The sequence below is a fragment of the Salvia miltiorrhiza genome, chromosome 5, assembly GCF_028751815.1.
Source record: "Salvia miltiorrhiza cultivar Shanhuang (shh) chromosome 5, IMPLAD_Smil_shh, whole genome shotgun sequence".
NCBI lineage: Eukaryota > Viridiplantae > Streptophyta > Magnoliopsida > Lamiales > Lamiaceae > Salvia > Salvia miltiorrhiza.
This window is the reverse complement of record NC_080391.1, coordinates 25,542,687-25,563,202: the sequence shown is the minus strand read 5'-3', so window position 1 is coordinate 25,563,202 and position 20,516 is coordinate 25,542,687. Positions and strand designations below refer to the sequence as shown.

Below are 20,516 nucleotides of genomic sequence, written 5' to 3'. Positions count from 1 at the left end.
AGAGGTAGGGAGAAAGAGGGTGGAGGGCGGCGAGAGTGATGAGAGAGAAGGGGGAAGGTGACGTGTATAGAGAGAGAGAGAGTGGGGTGAGAGAGAGAGAGAGTGGAGTGTGTGTGTGTGTGTGACGTGGTGATGATGTGGCATTCCGGCGTCCACGTCAGAATGCCGGTCGCCGGAATTGAAAAATGCGTCAAATTATTTTTATTGTTATTATTGTTGTTATTATTATTATTATTGTTGTTGTTTTTGTTATTATTATTATTATTATTATTATTATTATTATTATTATTATCAAATTGCTAGTTAAAGATTAGTGAAAGTAATTACAATACATAAACACTACCCTTTTAGTCTTTTACACCACATTTCTCAGCTTTCTTAGTCTCCGTGCCGAACCCCAACTGGGAGTTTATTTCGTGGACGGAGGGAGTAAAATTCTTTATTTATTTTTATAAAGAATTTTATTTTATTATATTTCCGCTGCTAAAAAGTTATTTAAATTTATATCTAACACTTTAATTAGATTAGGGTGTTACCACTTTAAATGACGTGGCTTCCAGATTGGCAAAACTGTGTCGTTTTGAATGTTATGATCGTATGTGTTACCATTTTATTAACGTGGACAATAATTGCATGTTCCCACACTAAGTATACTATGTATGCTTATCCCATATTTAATATTTCAGGTAAATGACATTGGAGGCGCATGGAGAGCCGAATGGACGCGTCGAACCTCTTTAAAAAAAATATAAAAAAAATGTTTCTTTCAAACTCATTATATTATTTATGTGGTACTTTTGATTGTAACTCTAAATTCCAACTTATATCGAATTCGTGTGAAATTTATTAAAATAAAAGTTTTATTTTATGTTCTTAATGTCATGACTTGTTTATTTTTTTAATTCAAGTTCTTTCTAAAAATTTATTAGATCTAGAATTTATATCTTTATGAAAATACTTATATATATATATATGATTTTAAACTTTATAAAGAATTTTATTTTATTATATTTCCGCTGCTAAAAAGATATTTAAATTTATAAATTAACACTTTAATTTATTTCTTGAGGATTTTTTAGTCATGTGCAAAAACAGAAAAAATATAAAGGTGATGTATTTTGGGGCGGATTTAAAGGTGATGTGCAATTGTATAATTCAAGGAAAGGTGGTGTATTTAGGGGCAATTAACCCTTTCATAAAATCTTTGATATGCACGGAGGGAAGAAGAGGGTAAGATATTTATTTAGTAAAGTAAATGAGGATGCATGTCTAGTTGCTCAATCAAACCAAATATGTATATGAACTTATTAAAACATACCATGTGGACATCTTATTTGGACTTCTTTAACAACAATTGTTTAACTCTAGTTGTTGGCCTCGAGCGAGTGCATATTGATGTAGGAGGAGAATACACTAATTGTAATTTTTTTCGTAATTATTGAGAGTTGAGTCTACATAACAAATTCAACTGATAATGAGTCAGCTGATGTTGATTCTGATCAGCTAGGTAGTAGACGACCAAGTTCCGCATAAGCCTTTTTATACTAAGTAATCAGTTATCGATCTCATTGACTAATTAATGACTTGATATGTGCATAATGTGGTGGTTGAAATACTCTCTTCGTAAAATTTCTTTTGTTATCTAATCAACTTAGCAATATTCAATTAATCACTATTTTTAAAACAGACTGGCTATGCATGATAAAGATAATGCAAAACGATTGTATGTTTGATGATGACAATTAAATATAGAAATTAGTAAAATTGAAAATAAAGCACACAAAGATTTAACGTGGTTCAGAGTCAACTGCTCCTACGGTCCACGATCATGTTGAACAGGAGCATCCATTACAATCGAATTCCTTGTTTTATAGTTGCAAGTCAGCTGACCAACTAGTTCCGTTAAGCTGACCCACGGATTTCGCTGTGATGACTGTTAGAGCAATTTACACGGTTTCCTCCTACTACTCACTTGTAGGTTACTTGTTGAACTCCTCCTAACTCTAATACCTAACTTTTACAAGGGATGTGGAATTTCAAAGACGATTTCCAACTAGTTGAACACACAATTACAATGAAGAACAAGAGGGTACTTTAGTGTGTACAGAATCTAGGCTTAAGATATTTCAATGAGAAATGCCTAGTTAGGAACTAATTATTGATTCATAAGTATGAACTTAGAATATTACACTTTATAACGAGTTCATCTTCGAAATATTGTTGTTGTCTTGAGATATAGCTTGATAGTTTAAGCAATCAAATGTGCAACAACTCTGGTGCATTTGATTATGATCTTTCGTAATATATATATATATATATATATATATATATATATATATATAGGCAGGATCTTGAATAGAGAAGTTGGAGAAAGCCTTTTCGGCCTGTTGGTAGTGGAAATCTTCCCATCAGACTGTGTCTTAGTTGTTGCTGTTGAGTCCTGCAACATCTTACAATGAACTCTGCGACCTTTGATTTGTTCCGCAGTCTGGCAGGTACGGATGATCTTCAGTGGGATCCACTTTAGTGGACTTGAAGTCAGCTGGAGTATTTGAACGACTCCTTCTTAATTCTCAGTTGGATCTGCACATCTTCTCTTCTGTTGAGTCTTCATCATCATATGGATCTCATCATCATCTGGATCTCTTTATCAGCTGATTCTCCTCTTAAGCTGGGACTTCCTCTTCAATTGGGATCCTTTTCTTCAGCTTGAACTTTTTCTTAAGTATGGACTTCTTCTTCACTTGAGAGATCTCTGACTTAGATTTCAGCTTACTGCACTTTAGTTAGGAACATCTGATCTATATCAGTTGCATCATCGCCATTATTGAGCATGTTCCTTTTTAGTTGATCATCTGTAAAGTAAAGAGAACAATTCCAAACATGTGAACTAAAGTCTTACTTAACAGTAGGCTGGTTATCATCGGGGTTTTGGTATCATTCAAAACATAGAATTTTCCCAACACTAGGCACATCTATTGTATTGAATCTCCTTGTATATCTTATTTCTTTACCTGGTAATCTGACAGTAAAAATTATGTCATGTGAACCCCCAAGATACATCGTGTGAAAGCTAAATAAATCGTATACATTAGTAGATGAAAACGAAAGAGCAAACACTTGAGAAATTCCCTTATTTAGCAATAAGCTGAGTTTGAAATGTATAGCTTGAATACTTGTGAATTCAATTGCCCAGCGTTTCTGGTAGTTCTTCAATTGGATGCAGCGACTATTTATACACCAGAGATTGAATATTTTTATTGGAGAGAACATCTTCGAATTACCAGTTGCGTATACGTTGAAATCTTCTCGTTTGACCCATGAAATGGTGTTGTCAGATTTCTGCAGATTCATATGAGGTGAATCCTGACATTTTGATACTTCCTCGTACTTCTTATGTCCTTTCTCCATAATCTACGGGATCTTGCCATATCCTTTGCATTAAATGTCCGTCTTTTGTTTACTATGGCTCGAGGTTGACTTCACTTTAACTCTCTTTTAGTTCGGGCTGATGTGGCATATGATCAACTAGGGTTTCATCAACATCTGCGTCCTTTAATTAGTTTGCATCAACGGAGCTTCGCTCACTTGGATCTTCTTCAGTTCAACAAGTCTTCAACACTTCTGGAGTTTGGACTTCACAACTATTAGCAGAACACGTCTGTTGATCCTTCAAGCTAAAATCTGTAAACACAAAATGAAAGATATATGGACTAGATTATGATATCTTTGATATATTCTAATAAGCTTTAATTAATTAGTAAATAGTTTGACTATTGGATTAATTATTTGAAGATAAAAGAAAAGTTCGGCCTGTTTACTTAGGGTAATAAGCATGTGTTATTTCTATAAGAATAAAAATATAGTATTTCTTTTGTCAGACACATGTAAAGATACAGAAACACAAGAGAGAAATATTTAGAGCACTATAGAATTCAATCGGAGATTTTCTAGCTTTCGAAGATTGAATTATGCACTGGGAATTGTACGTGCATCGAATCTGCAATATACGTGGTTAGCATAGTAGTGGATTTAATTGCAGGAACTGCTATAAGAATTGTTACATGATTGTTTGCTACACAACTAGTAAGTTATTCTAACAAGTTGTTGTGAGTTTGTAATATAATCTCCTCGGACGAATTAATCGTAAATCTAGATATTATCCTTAATTATGTTTTCGATGCGTTATCATTAGATGATGTCAAGGATTTCCAATACAAAAGCATATTCTGTAACAAATGAGCTATAGTTTATAAGATACATTAGCAGAGAGTTTTAGAATCAAATCAAAATATTCATAATTTTCCCAACATTGACTATTTAGATATTTTATCAATTTAAATGGGTCAATAACTAGAAGATATTTATTATATGGGTTTGAAATGAAGACAAGTATAGTGAAATTACTTCTAAATCAGATATGAGACATGTACGCATATATATAATTGAAAGAATTTCAAATATTGATCGACATGACTACGTTGATTTTTCTCATGTTTAATCTTTTGTTATTTATACTATTTAATTTTATTGCTTACTTCGTATTATTTGATTTTCTTATTAAAATGATACAAATATTTATTTTAACTACCTATACTTGTAAATTTGAGGGTTTATATAATTAACGGATATTACTACGTGGTTGAATTTGAAGAAAAAACGAGTAGTAACAAAACACACACACACACATTTTTTAATTGACCAATTTGGGACAAGTATGGTATATAATATTCTAGATAGATTTAGATAGTTGAAACATAGCCTTAACATTTTGGTTAATTGTCGTGTAAAATTGTGATTAACGTTAAGTTGATGAACCATATCCTCATCGTTTTGTTTCATCAACATGTTCCGTTGCGATCAACAATTCAAGTTGCCCGACTCTAACCGTGTTGTAGATTATTTTCAAAGATTTTTTTAAAACCATTGCTTTTTAAAGTTATATTTGTGAATTATAATGTGAATTGCGTCGAAATTTAACGAACTACACACTATTTCTTATGTATTTTATTTAAGAAATAGATTTTATGTTCATGAAAAAGAACACTTGCAAAAGGCACAAGAGGGTTTCATTATTTAAAGTTTGACAAGTCGAAATATGGAAATTTCCGCATTTGTTTTGACGCCCAATTTACGAGTTTGTTTAAATTAACCACGTTGATAAAAATTCAAGTATCTGCTAAAATTGTTGAATCCTTGATAATTTGCTCGTGATTAGCCTTCAATTATGGATTAATCATACAATGTTAATCGTTCTATCCACATGCGAAAAATCTCATTGGGTGGTGGAAAATGTCGTGTGAGTGGCATAATGTCTTTTGGAGAGCATTTTCTTACACATCCGATATCGGAGATTGAGCGGGATACAGTCCAGAAGATCAGGGCTGGAGTATGATTTTCGCAAGAAATCACCTTTTGGCAGTTTTCGTAGAACGACCACAACTTCGTCTACAAAACTTTGATTCAAGCGAAACAGGTGACAGGACGCGCCCGCCGTGCGGCGCGGTATCAAAATACTTTGTGTATGCCTCAGAAGGACAGTACAAGCTCCTATGCCCACAGCTGGACTGGATAGTCTTAGCGGTAAGATAGGGTCGATCTCACGAGGAGTGAGGAACTACTTTACTCTTCGGGTGCACAAATTGAGTTGTCACGGTCTCAACCTATTTATCTGCACAAGTAAACTTAAATGGAGATCAAATATAAAATGGGTAAGATTTGAGTTAGGTCCTGACTATTGTTGATATTGGTTCGGTCATAGGCATACTGAAGATCTGTCCATGCTTAGTATAACCTCAAGGCGTGACCCAAAGACATTGGGGCGTTTCAAGAGATTACACTTCACACTTGGGATGGTTGAATCCCTTGCAGTCACTTGGTCCGAAGGTCACACATTCCCCGGTCACAAGGCAGTGCTTCACTTCTCCTTAGGTAGTAGTCATACCCGATACTCTTCAAGTATGACCCTCACCAACCTTCTCTTCCAAGGTCCCCGACTCCGCACTTTGAGTGACACATGCCTCCCGAACACAAACATTTCTGACTTGTAGGCCGACCGGTCATTGACATGCTATGGTGCAGTAGTCGCTTTCCCTGTTTGATAACTATGGCTTTATGCCTCGTCACAGTTGATGGGTAGTCGCTAGAGAAGCCCAAGATCGAGGAAAGACAGTGTATCCCATCAATCCTTACCTCGCATTTCGGATCTACAACACCTTTTGTTGATGTTGCTCAGCTACTCGGTCGTGGGCATACTGGTTGTCATGCCCAAATATGTCTAGCCTTTGCTTGACGTGGACAGCCTTTTACCGGACGGAGATCACCCGCTAGGCCCCTACTGTCAACGATTCGGTACAGATCCATCCGGAACCACTGGACTCAACCGAAGGTACAAATTCATCTCGAACAATTACATATCGACAATAATCATTTCCTTCCCTCAAATCTCACCAAGGGAACTACTCACACATAATGAAAAATATAAATGCGAAATAGAATGAACACATAAATGAAACAAAATATGACATACTTGATATAAAAATACCTAAGGCAACAACCTTGGCTTTGTTTGTCACAACGGAATTGAAATACGAAAAGCAACTAAATTATTTGGTGCGAAAAATATAAAAGAACTAAAAGTAAATTATTTTCTTGGTGAACTAACAAAAGTCTAAATCTAGAAGAACACTAAAAACTAACGAGTAAGTGTAAAATTTTGTAGGTCTCTCAATGTGTTCTCTGAAGTCTCCCCTAAAAACTGCCCTCTGCCAGCCACACATGTTGGATTTTAAATAGCAGTTCAGTAGCAGTCAAACCCTGGCCGACATATCATATATGGCAGCTGATTTCCTTCCCTAATTAGCTTGATCCTTGATTTGATCAGATTGAGAATGGATCTCCAGCTGATTTGGGGTTGATTCCACACTCTTCCAGATCCTTCCATTGCTAGAATTCGCTAGAATCCTCCGGGCAATATCATCCACACGTCTTTCCATATATAGCTTCAGTTGCTGACTGCTGTTGACGGGCATGGTCGTACTAGCTGCTTTCTTCAGTTGGCCTCATACCAGGTGGTACACTTTGGAGGTTCCCGCGCCTCGAATAGTTCTGAGGGGTACTTTGCCGAGCTCTCTTCCTGGTTCATATATAACCCATCTGTGCTGATTGCGATTTCTGTTATGGCCTTACCAACTGCTTCTTTCGATTAGGCTCATACCAGGTGGTACACTTTGGAGGTTCCCGCGCTTCGAATGGTTCTGAGGGGTACTTCGTCGAGCCCTCTTCCTAGTAAGTTTCACTTCTAGCAGCTTGGATAGTTTTGTTCCAGTAATGTCCATTCTGACCATATTTCGTGCATGTGCCCGTTTCCGAGCTTGCTCCACCTGAATACATGTTTTCTCCCCTAGACAACTCAAACAAAACAAAAAGAAGAGAAAAATAGGGCCAAATGGCCCAAAAGTCGAAGACGCATCAACAGGCAGCCATGGAAAGGTCTCTCGAAAACGATAAGTTGTATTTCCGGGCAGAATGAGATTGGAGATCGTTTGAGGGGTCAAACGGGACGTTGAAGTATGTTGTCCTGTTCAGCGATTTAATTGATGAATTCATCGGCATTCTTCAGCTATTTCTAAACCTTTATGTGCAGTATTTAAATTAATAAGTGCAAGTTCGGTTTAATCGATGTATGGTGAATTTAGATAATCCAAGAGACGATCCTCGGATAAATTGAACGTTAATTAAATTTAATATTCCTAGAAGATCTAAGCTTATTATTTAGAATGAAGCTCCTATGGTTTACAAGTTTTTCTTTGAAGCTTTAGATAAGAGCATGCGTAAAATAATGTGTTTTTCAAATCCATTGAGTTCTGAGTTGCCTTTCGGGGGTAATATGTATTGTATTTGGTGGAGATTTTCATCAGATATTACCCATTATTCCTAAAGGCAGCAGACATGATGTTGTGAATGCCGCTATTAATTCATCGTATTTATGGCCTAACTACATAGTTCTACGATTGACTGAAAAAATGAGACTTCAAAATAGGTCATCCAACACATAGTCTGCTGAGTTGAAGGATTTTGCAGAGTGGATTACAAGTATTGGAGATGGAACAAATGGCGGAGACAACGATGGTTATGCATCTATCGATCTCCCTGAGGATATGTTGATTAAGTAATCTGAAGATCTAATAAGAGACATCATTTCAAGCACTTATCCGTTCGATGCCAACAATATCCATGACCATTCTTATTTCAAAAAACGAGCAATACTTGTTCCTACTTTGAATGTGGTAGAACTCATAAATCAATACATGATATCTCTAAATTATTCTGGGGAGCGAAGATATCTTAGTTCAGATAGCATATGCATATCAAACTCAAGCAATGACCTATTTCAAGATACCCACACTCCTGAGTTCTTGAATACATCAAAGTGTTATGGCATTCCAAATCATGAATGTTTTGAAGGTTGGCACTCATGTTATGTTGATGAGAAACATAGATCATTCCAATGGATTGTGAAATGGTACTAGATTGGTCAATATAAGACTCGGTACACATATTTTGGAAGGAAAAGATCTGGAAGGAAAAGATCTCACAGGCCATAATGCAGGATATCAAACCAAGGATGACACTGGCACCAGTTGATCCAAGACTACCATTCAAGTTTCAACGATGGCAGTTCCCTATTATTGTTTCTTATGCAATGACTATAAACAAAAGTCAATGTCAATCACTCTCTCATGTGGATTGTTTTGTTTTTGTTTTGAAGAGGCCTGTTTTTAGCCACTCAATTTTATGTAGTTGTTTCTAGCGTTACAAGTCGAAGTGGTCTAAAAATCTTGATATGTAATGAAGACAAAGTAGATATTGTTTGTCTACTACAAATATTGTATATAAAGAAGTGTTCAAAATTTATAATAATAAGATGACAAGTTTGCAATTGTCTTTTGATATGTTATTATTTTCACATTTATTTTTAAGTAATTTAAAATGTTACTCTTAATTATATTTTAGCAATAATATAATTGGTATAACAATTATATAATAAAATATTTGAGTATATTTATTTTAGAGACTATATAAAAGTGTCTTTCAAATGTTATAATAAAATGTCTTAAATGTTCAATATCTTACTTAATTGGGTATGGACATCCTATGAACTTTTATCTAAATAGATGTATATTAAAATAAATTATGAATTTTTTATTATTATTTTATACTTTTATTTTAATTTTAATAATTTTCAAAAAAATTATATTCATATATTTTTTAGAAAGTTAATTAAATAGATAAAATTTCAACAACATATGTAACCCGTGCATTCGCACGAGTCAAACACAAGTTTAATTCAATGCCACCACATTTTGTATTCTGAACAACTTTGTAATCTTTTAAAGCTTTCATTTTGTCTTATGAACAACTTTGTATTCAAATTTTGAACATTCTTTGTAATGCCGCTTGGTTTTTTTTTTTTTTTTAAGATAGGAAAATTTTAAAATGTAAGAAAATTAATTAATTAAATTAGTAAATAAAAAATATAAATAAAACTTTAGATTAATTAATCTAAATTCTGGGCTTAAATGTAGCTCAAAATCACTAATTATATATTTTCAGTTACAATAATCCTATTTGGATAAAATTTGTCCGGATAAAAAAATGTTAAATAATTTTAAAAATAATTATATTAAAAAATTTGTTTAAAATAAAATAATTTAGTTAGTTTTATTATTTTCTCCACATTGTAGTTTTTTTGTAATTTTTTAATAATCTTTTTAATTTTTATTATTTTGAAAGTACGAAAACTACAAATAAAATAATAATTTTTTTATAAAATGTTAAAAAACTAAACAAAATTACAAATTGGAGAAAAAAAATTAAAATTAACTAACTCCTTCTTAAATTTGAATAATTTTTTTAAATCAATCGATTTTTTAAATATTTAACCTTTTTTGTCCTGACAAATTTTGTCCAAATAGCAATATTCTTTTACTTTATCATAAAATTAAAAGTATAATTAAATAATTAAATATAGTTTCTTAAATCTCGTGCACAAAAGAAACGCCTCAATTTTGACGGGACGGAAGGAGTAATATTTTATTGTTCCCAAAACATTGTTTTCTTAAACGGCCAATACTTTCACTTTCTATCATTAAAAAAAAATACTCACTTTCTATATCCAAAAAAAAGTACTTTCACTTTCTAATTCTTTCAAATAGTATAATTCAAATTTAATGAATAAGAAGAACCAGATAACAAAACTCTACTAATTATTTAAAAAAATATGAAAAAGAAGACGCATGACAACGAAACTCTACTAACTGACAGGCTAATCATCGTTTACTTCAGGAAAAAAAGGCAAAACAAATTTAAAAGTAATAACAAGACAAAACTTCATTATTTAAATCGAGAGGTCGATAATCACAAACTAACTATAAACTATTGCATAATTTGCATTCAAAGAGACAAGCTAGTGAGCTGGTATATTGCCAAAATAAAGAAGGCTACATATCGTGTTATGTGCAATGACAATTTTTGTCCTACATATCGTGTTTCATTAACGTTATTTATATATTTTTAAAATAAATTTTATTTTATACAATTTTTGTTATAAATATGCAGGTTATGTATTGATGCAGTGAAATTCAAAGAATAACATAAAATAATACTCCCTAACATATAAACAAAACCTCTTCAACTTTGTTCTAGGCCATATATGATTGTATTCGTCCTCAGAAATATCAAGTTTTTCTTAATTAACTTTTAAGAACTAAATTCTTACATTTATTTTACCTTATGGTTTTAATAAGGTCAATTAGTTTTGATTTATTTTTTCTTTGATTGTAGTATTTTTTTTTCAGCTTTTATATCATCTTATTCTCGATTTCATTACTATATACTCACACTATATATATATATATATATATATATATATATATATATATATATATATAGGAATTGGTTCAATTGAGATTTATATATATTTTGAGATTTTGAGATAAATGAACATATAAGTAAATTTTGATGAACTTGTCAATTAATTTTTATGAACGCGCGTTGGTCTAGGGTTCAATTCCTACAAGTGGCGTGTTTTTTAAATAAATTAAATAGATTCATATGTTTATCAGTTATATTGGTTATGTTCAAAGAATTTATTGATATGTTCATTTATCTCAAAATCTCAAAATATTTAAAATCTCAATATAAGCTAACCCTATATATATATATATATGGTGCGGTTATAGTGAGAACCACAATTATTGTGAGAACATAAGAACCAATAAAATTGCTGCATATGCTATACATATTAATGCATCCGCTATTAAATTTAATGCATCCGAAAAAAATAATTTTTTTGCTCCCTTCAGGATTCGAACCCAGCACCTGCATCCATCCACCAAGATGATGCATCCACCGTAGATCTTGATGATCGGATGGCTTAAAATGGTTCTCCGTTCTTATTTTATTAGTGGTTCTTATTTGAACCTCTCCCTATATATATATAGGGTGCGGTTATAGTGAGAACCACAATTATCGTGTGAACATAAGAACCAATAAAATTACTGCATCCGCTATACAAATTAATGCATCCGCTATTAAATTTAATGCATCCGAAAAAAATAATTTTTTTGCTCCCTTCAGGATTCGAACCCAGCACCTGCATCCATCCACCAAGATGATGCATCCACCGTAGATCTTGATGATCGAATGGCTTAAAATGGTTCTCCGTTCTTATTTTATTAGTGGTTCTTATTTGAACCTCTCCCTATATATATATATATATATATATATATATATATTTCACTTAGACAACACTTTTGTGATTGAAAAAAAGGGAAAGTAGTGTAGGTGTGTATTGGCAAAGCGGTTAAGTGATTAATGTATAAGGTCAAATATCATAAATTTGAGTTCATCGTAACACGACCTTTCTTTTAATATTGTTAATTTATATATATATATATATATATATATATATATATATATATATAAGTGAAAATATTGTAAGTATCTAAATATGCATTGTTCTTGTTTTATCTTAGCTTTTTTAGTTGTGCCCTCCTGTGATGCTTCAAAACTCATAGTCATAGATAAATGTCGAAACTGTAAATCATAAGTTCAATCATAATAAGCTCGTTCGAAATAGAGTGATGTGATGCTACACAGCCCGTACTTAAGGGCATGCTCAACACGCTGCCGCATAGGGCCTCAAATTTTTAAGGGCTCAATTTTTATTTTATTTTTATATATAGTATATATATATATATATATATATGTAAATTATTTTTGTTTAACAAATAGTATTATAAAAATATATGCAGTAATCGAAAAGTCATTCTAAAAAAAAGTGAATCAAAAAGCTATTAATTGAGGCCCACTTTTGGAGGCCCATTAATTTAACAATTAGTATTAACTTAAATCCTAATAACCTAAATCCTAACAACTGCTATTTTCTCTATTTCCTCCAATTTTAAATGAAAGTTCTTTTCGTCATTTAGATCATACTGTTAGTGTTGAATTCTTAGTAACTTATCTTTTCTTCTCTTTTGATTGGAAACTCTTTTGAATAATTGGTTGAAAAAATTTATGTTAATATATTATTGTTGTTTCGTCGATATAAAAAAATTTATAAAAGCCCATTTTTTAATTTTTGCTTAGGGCCTTGTGAGATACAGGATCGACCCTGATGCTACAATTAAAAAATTAGGAGCAATGATCACTTATGATCGAAAACGCGTTATATTTGAATTGAATCTTCGACTGTTGTTAAGAGTCTTTTTCATTCATCATGCTCTTGCTAACAACATATTTTCATTTAAAAAAGCGAACAATCACACTATATTGTGATCGCTTCCAAAAAAAAAACGTTATATTGTGATGGTATGCACATTAAAGCTTAAATTTACCATATATTTTCAGGTGATAAAGTTATTAATAATCAATTCATTCAGCATCATTAAATGACAGAATGTGGGTTAAAATATACTCTAAAAATTTTAGAAAAATAAACAAATTAGAAAAACTGGATTAATCAACCAAAAAAAAAAACCTAAAAAAATCAACAAAAAAGAACTGGATTAATTTTTTGAAAAAAATTTCAAGCCCAACCATCAGTCCAACATTATTAAGCCCAGTTACAAAACCCTAATTTCCCAAAAATGCCTCTATTTAAATCACAACTAAACCTCTTCGTTTTCATCCCGTCGTCCCTCTCCTCTTTCTCCCCAAAATTCACCAAATTCAGCTGGGAGTTGCAGCTCCGAGTCTCTGATTTTGAAAATTTATCTTGTTTCATTGAAAATCTATTCTGCCTCTATGTATATATCAGCGATTGCAACTCAGCGGAGTTTTCAATTGCTTGAGATTTGATTGACTGTTGCCTCTGAGCGGGAAATTCGTCAAGGATTTCTCTATCTTGTATACGTACAGTTCAGTGTATGTATATATTGGTGAAGTGGCAACTAAAAATAGCGCAGTGAGTTGTTGAGTCGCTTCGCCTCTGTTCTCAACCAGGCGCAGTGAATAAAACCCTGCGAAATCATTTTCGTCTTTTTCCTTTTCAAATAGTAATAAAAACATTAGTTCTGATTGATTCATTATTGCAGAAATTGGAAAATTTGGGGTGTGATCCAATGATGGCATGTATCTTTGAGACCTGATTGTCAATTTGATGACAACTATAAGCATTTTCGCTGAGGATGTCACCACAAATACAAATATTGTTTTTATTTTCATAAATAAATTTTTCATGATAATTTTTTTCATTTTTTATCTTTCATTTAGTAATACTTTTAAGTTCAGAATTAGTTTTATAGAAGGTTGAAATGATGATCGCACTGGGCTCTGAGCAGTTAAAACTGCGATATTGATGGACAATGCAGCCTAGAAAGCTATATCTGATCTTTATATTCTTGATTTTGTTTTGTAAAATTAATTAATTTATGAGATTAAACTGCATTATTATATAAACGTGTAATTTTGAAATGGTAAACCCAATTAAAGTCACAATTTGTTTTTGTTACTATCATCTCCTAGAGCCATTTTCTAATAACACAACTGATATTATTGCAGCACATCCTTCTGAATCAGCTTCATTCTTTTTGGTATCAACAATTCAAAACTGATATTCTTGGTTTCTAAAAAGAGAAGTTATTTGATGTACAATAATTTCTCTCAGTCTATCATTAATCTGCATTACTTGAGATTGATAAACCTTTTGGACTATAATTAGCTCAGCACCAATAATCAAGTATCCCGACAGAATTCTAAGAATTCTTGTTAAACATTCATTCCAATCCTTAAGCCATTGTAACTTCTAATACTAGTTCAACTTTTTGGAGTATCAATTAGGTCTTCATAAAGGACTAGCGTTTGGAAATATTTTTATATTATTATATTTATGGGATACCCAGAGAAGATTCTTTGAACTTCATCAGAGAGTTCTACTTTGTAGTTCAGTCATTTCCACTAAGAGGCTTGATAGATGATCAATTGATGTTTCCTATATACCTTGAAGGATTGAGCTAAGTCATGGCTCATACTATTGCTATTGCCACCACATTCATTAGCACATTGGGACGCTCTATTTGATAAGTTACTGGGCAAGTACTACTCCTAGCCAAAGACGCTCGATCTGAGAGCTCAACTTGTCAATTTTGGGATCGCTTCAAAAGTTTGCAACAACAATACCCACACCATCACCTTACATAAGAATTACTTCTCTAGTTCTTTTACAACGGACATGACCTAAATTTCAATACATGATGTATATTGTTGCTAGATGAGACGTCGCAACTACACTGCCTAAGATTTAATCATACATTCGAGAATTTTGGCCTTAAGTTCACAATAGAAGGATGCATAGGGTGCAGAGCTGAAACGTGTTGAAATTATGGAAATCTTGAGCATCAACTAAATGTGTGACAAGGAGAGGCAAATTTTACTTACATGACCGAGTTAAAGTTAAAGTGGTGTTTGACTCCAACCACAACTTTTAACCCAATGAACCCAACATTTGTATGGTGACCATACGATAAGGAGGAGGCATCGATTCAACCGGTGCAAGCTCACATTGTGTAACAATCAAACTCCAGACTTGACGGCTCTTCCCACAAATCAACATGAGTCTTTTCTAGTGTGCTTTGTCCTCACTTGCATGCTCCTTGAGAAAACTTCTCAGGAAATCACCCATCATGGAATTCCTCCAAGCCAAGCAAGCTTAACCTTGGAGTTTCTTCTATGTGGTCACTAGATAAGAAGATGCATCATGTTGGTATGAGTAGCACTTATCAAATCATTAAAGCTCTCATCGAATATGCAGTCCAATTCTTGGAAACCATTTATGTCTTGTGTGTTTCAGCTCATTCATATACCCCTCCGCTTCAAAGTATTACTATGAACCGCTATTTGTCTGTGCCTTGTGCAGCGACGATCACTCCTTACTTTTGTCCCGGGCATGACACATTATTACCATCCTCAAGAATGATGAAGTTGATAAGAGGAGGAGCCAACATAACCGAGGTAGGATTATACGTGAGAGCTGGAGTAGCCCACCGATGATGAGTTGTAGAGTCCAACTATGGAAGTGCAAGACGCCACTTTCTTTGAAAGTGGTAAAGTTATCAATGTGGAGAGTCCACTATGTCGTTTGAAAATTATGAAAATCTTAAACCTCTTTGTTAATTGTTGAACATTATTTATAAATAATTGCTTTTGATGATTTCTTTGCTCATGTTTCGTTGCAGGGTGATAACTCAAATGCAGGGAAGGCGAATCGGATGAGCCCATTTTTTTGTGCTCGTTTTGTGTTGTTTTATGTTTAGCTCGAGTCTTTTTTTTTGTTAGTGTCTTGTGCCTGGGAAGGCATAGTTCGGGGAAGGGATCGTTTCTTGGGCATAATATAATATGCAGGTAGGGCATAATGTTGCTGCATTCCGTGAGAGAGGCATTGATATGAAACAGAGGTGTTTTGGGGCATAAAACAACCTGGATTGAAGATCAAAATCTAAAGTATAGGTAGCCAAGTGAACCAACACTTTGCCCATAAGTACCGCGCGGGATCCAGTGACATTGGACAGAAGGTCCAGGGCAAGAGACAACACAGAAGAGGAACGAGGTAGAAACGACATGTAGACTTGATCTGGGCAGAAGGTGATGGTCATCCATGAAAGGGCCAATAGTGTTAAACCTCTACCCTATCCACAAAGATTCGAATCTTCAAGATTATGCCTGAAGATATGGATGAATCGCGAGACTTCTCGCTCCATCCGACTCTCCATGCCCGGGCCTTCTCAAGTCGTAATAGCGCCTATTAATACCGGAAGGCTTCTCGCTTGACGACAATCCATTTAGTGACCATTTCTGATGTTCTGTAGTTTGAAGGATGGTGTAGGAAGCAAGCTACGCCCGTCCGTGGGCTTAAACATTTTATTTTATGTTCATATTTTGGACGACACTTTTGGCTGTAAGTAATCTTTTACTTTAAGTAAATTTCCTTTTCAGTTTAGAATGTTTTTTTTTTTTTTTTTTTGTTATGATTATTTCATTTATGTCTAGGTAATTTCTTTAACCTGATTTGGGCAAGATGAATTGAGCATGAACACTTAAACTCGTGAGGTCTAAATGGTCTTAAGAACTACATGAATATGTTCCTGATACAATAGGTCTGATTTAAAACGGTTTGGGCACCTTGGTTAATTAACTGATCACTAATTGATTAAGGGCTTTTGGCCACAAGTAACCTTTGGGTAAAATGCAAAAGGAATTTCAGCCTCCGAAAAGTACAACTGGTGTTGGAGTCGCGACTATTGGTTAATTCCATGTAAGGGTCAAATTGGGTCTTTCTAAATCTTAATACATTTTGGGCATAACTCTTTCAAGCGAGAAGCCAACGTAGGGAGAGCTTTGACCAGACTAGATAAATCCATTAACTGATAATTTATGGGCCTATACATGTGAAAGGAAAGATTGGGCATAGGGTTGTAGCGTGCATGACGCGTGACAATTGAAAGCGTTATTGTCTTATGCCTATAACCGATTGATATATGCATGTGGTGCATATATTTAAACCTATGAACGAGTGAAGTTCATGTTTAACGAGTAAAGTTCAAGTTAGGTTTGTTTTGTCATTTGACCAATCTATGTTTTTATTTTAGTTCAGTTTTAGTTATCGTTTTACCCACAAGAGTAGTCAAAGCAGGAAACCAAAATCAAAACCATTTTTAGTGACACCTTGACTGAAGAGATTACAATCAGTTGTCTGTGGATTCAACCACCCTGGACTTACTGCTAACTAGTCTAGCTGTGGGCATAGAACTTTTATTTGCTCGAAGCTAAACGACGGCTTCGTCAAATCTAATCCCTATAGCAAATTAAGTGCGGAGAGGAACACCACATGTGACAATAGGATGTCCTTGATCCCATCATCCCATTGTTCCTAAGACTAGCGGACGTGAGGGAAGAAAATGAGTTGGTCCAAGTGATAACACCTTCTCAATATGATTCACAACTTAAAAACTAGCATTACGTAGAGGCAACTCATGGTTTTACTTGGTTTTCCTTATTTTATTAGTTTTCTTCTTTGTTTATATTAGTTCCTTGGTTTGGTAACACAAGTTGAGTTGAATCTGGTGGCCAACAAATCCATCGTTGGAGTCAATTTGGTGGCGAACAAATCCACAATTTTAATATTACATATGATTCAACCTCTTTCTCAAATAGGTGACCGGTCGAAACACTCGATGATGCACAATTACACTTGTAGCAAACCCTAATTGATAGCTCATCCAACATATGGACGACGTCTATTTATGTAGGGGGCATCATACTTTCTCATCTCATAAAAAAAATGTGGTAATACAATAACTTCTCCAATTATATTTATACTTAATCACTTCTCATGACTCTAGCCTTTTTCTAAACTTTTATAATCAATGAACATTTTCTTGAGACTTTTTTCTCATAAAAAAATGTGGCAATACAATAACTTCTCGAATTATATTTATACTTAATCACTTCTCATGACTCTAGCATTTTTCTAAACTTTTATAATTAATTAACATTTTCTTGAGACTTTTATCTATGTGAAAAGTTTAATTCTAATATAATCTACCATTAATGTAGATTAGCTTATGAAATAAAAAAAATAAACACTTAGTCATTTATAGTTCCACATACACACATAATAAAACAATAAATCATTACCAAAAATATCTCTCTCTCTCTCTCTCTCTCTCTCTCTCTCTCTCTCACACACACACACACACACACACATATATATATATATATATATATAAAGAGAAAGAGAGAGAGTATTTGGATGCGCTAAAATAAAAATTCAGTTTATAATATAAAATAGGAACTATTTTTGGCCTTTAGATCATCAAAATCTACAATTGATTCATTACTTTGTTTGATTAATTCAAGGTACTGGTTCGAATTTCATAGGGTGCGAAAAAGTTAGTTTTCAAAATTCAGACATTTATACAATGAATTTGGACATATTCTACATAGAATTCAGACATTTACACACGATTTTCCAAATATTAAATCTCAACCGTTAGATTATGAGTAGATCAATGGTGTAAATTTGTTATTATTTTATACTCTAAGAGTGGTTTACAACCTAACCAATCCCATAAAGTGTGTGTATATATATATATATAAACGCGCACACACACACACACTTCACTAAACAATTGAACATCATCGCGTGATATCCAACATAATGAAATAATATAATACTCCCTCCGTCCGCCAAAAGTGGGGCACTTTAGGTGGGCACGAGATTTAATAAAATTGGTGATGATTTTGATGTAGTGGAGAAAGGGTCCCACCACTTTATGAGATATGTGGTTGAGATTGAATTTGGAGTGAGTTTTTTTAATAAATAAAGAGTGTTTGTAAGGTTAAAAGATTAAAATAGATGTTGGGACTATTTCCTTAAAAGAAAAGTGGTACACTCTTTGCGGACGCCCGATATAGTAATTGTGCCCCACTTTTGGCGGACGGAGGGAGTATATTTTTAGGAAATGTCCAAGAGGATCGTGATCATTTACGTAAAATACAACCATGTAAAGAATGTATGATTGTTTCCGTGAAATTTTGCATCTGATTAGAGGATTGTGATCTTCCTCATTTTTTCTCTAAGTTAGCTAATATTTTGTTAAAAATTACCCCAGACTAGCTACGCCATATCATAGCCATAATCGACATCAAAAAGTCGCTTTAATAGTTGCCATGCAAATATTCTCTGGTTCGTTATTAGGTGACGAGCCCATTTTTCGTGCTCTTTTTGTGTGTCATTTAGGTCTAGATCAAGTCTTCTTTTTATGTGTTTTGTGTCTTTTGTGTTTGGGAGGATACATTTTGGGTAGAGTTGTCAAATGGTACGGGTCGGGCCAGCCCGGCCCAAACCCATCGGGCTTTGCCTTTTATCGGGTCGGGTCGGGCCGGCCCAAAATCAAATCGGGCTGTAAATTTCTAGGCCCAACCCAGCCCCTATCGGGCCATCGGGCGGTCGGGCTAAACCCGCCCATATTTTTTTGATATTTTTTTGTTCTAAAAATAATGAAAAATAATTTTAAATTAGAAATTCTCTTGAAATAAAACTAACGTGGAATTTAGAATCTACTTACACGAATTAATTGATGTAGTTTGGGGAAGAGTCGGACATTCAGGTCAATAGTAATATTGAGTAATTCAATCACATGATAAAAATCAAACAAATTTAAAGTTATGCTATAGACTATAGTTAATTCATGCATTTAGGCCAATAATCTTTAAATCGAATTTCTTATTTTGCAAACCATAATTTTCAAGATAGGAAATTTGGAAGGGGCCAATGGTTCAGATAGGAAATTTGGAAGGATGTACTACTGGAATGTGGTCAAATTTCAAATTAGCGATTAGGGTACTAGGATTTTAACTTTTAAGATTTTAATTTTATTATTTATGACTTTTAAAATATATAATTTAAATATTAATTAATTAATTTTGGGCGGGCTAAAAAGCCCAAAAACCCCGGGCTTTTTAGCCCAAAAGCCCGATCAGCCCGACGGGTTCACTGGGCGGGCTTTTTAGGCCCGATTTTTTATGGGCCTCAATTTTTAGAGCCCAACCCAGCCCTAAACACGGGCGGACCGGGCCGGCCCATCGGGCCGGGTCAATTTTGACATCTCTAATTTTGGGCAATAGGACAGGTGGACGAAATCTTGGGTAAAGCAGGATGCATTCCGCAAAAGAGGCAAAGATTTAAGATCATTCATGGGCACAACAGTTGTACTCTTTTTGCCCAGACCACTAGATTACCATAAAATTCGGTAGAATGCCAATGGTCTTCTCATCCTTCAACCATGCAGTTAATATGATACTGTGAGTACAAAATAATTCACATATAAATAGTATCATCCCACATAATCACCAACCCGCCCCTTTGACCTTGCATCGACAAAGAAAAGCCCATTCATTTTTCAGCACCGATTTCGAATACTTGCATTGGTTGATACAAGTTTGGTTTGACT

At 33.9% G+C, this 20,516-nt stretch overlaps 2 non-coding genes across 2 annotated transcripts; both read left to right on the top strand.

Moving 5' to 3' along the window:
* Nucleotides 1-13,624: 13,624 nt before the first annotated feature.
* LOC130987243 (small nucleolar RNA R66) lies at nucleotides 13,625-13,696 on the top strand. The gene has a single exon (XR_009089635.1). It is a non-coding gene; the product is annotated as a small nucleolar RNA R66 (small nucleolar RNA).
* Nucleotides 13,697-13,816: 120 nt separating this feature from the next.
* LOC130987275 (small nucleolar RNA snoR118) lies at nucleotides 13,817-13,899 on the top strand. The gene has a single exon (XR_009089665.1). It is a non-coding gene; the product is annotated as a small nucleolar RNA snoR118 (small nucleolar RNA).
* Nucleotides 13,900-20,516: the final 6,617 nt, after the last annotated feature.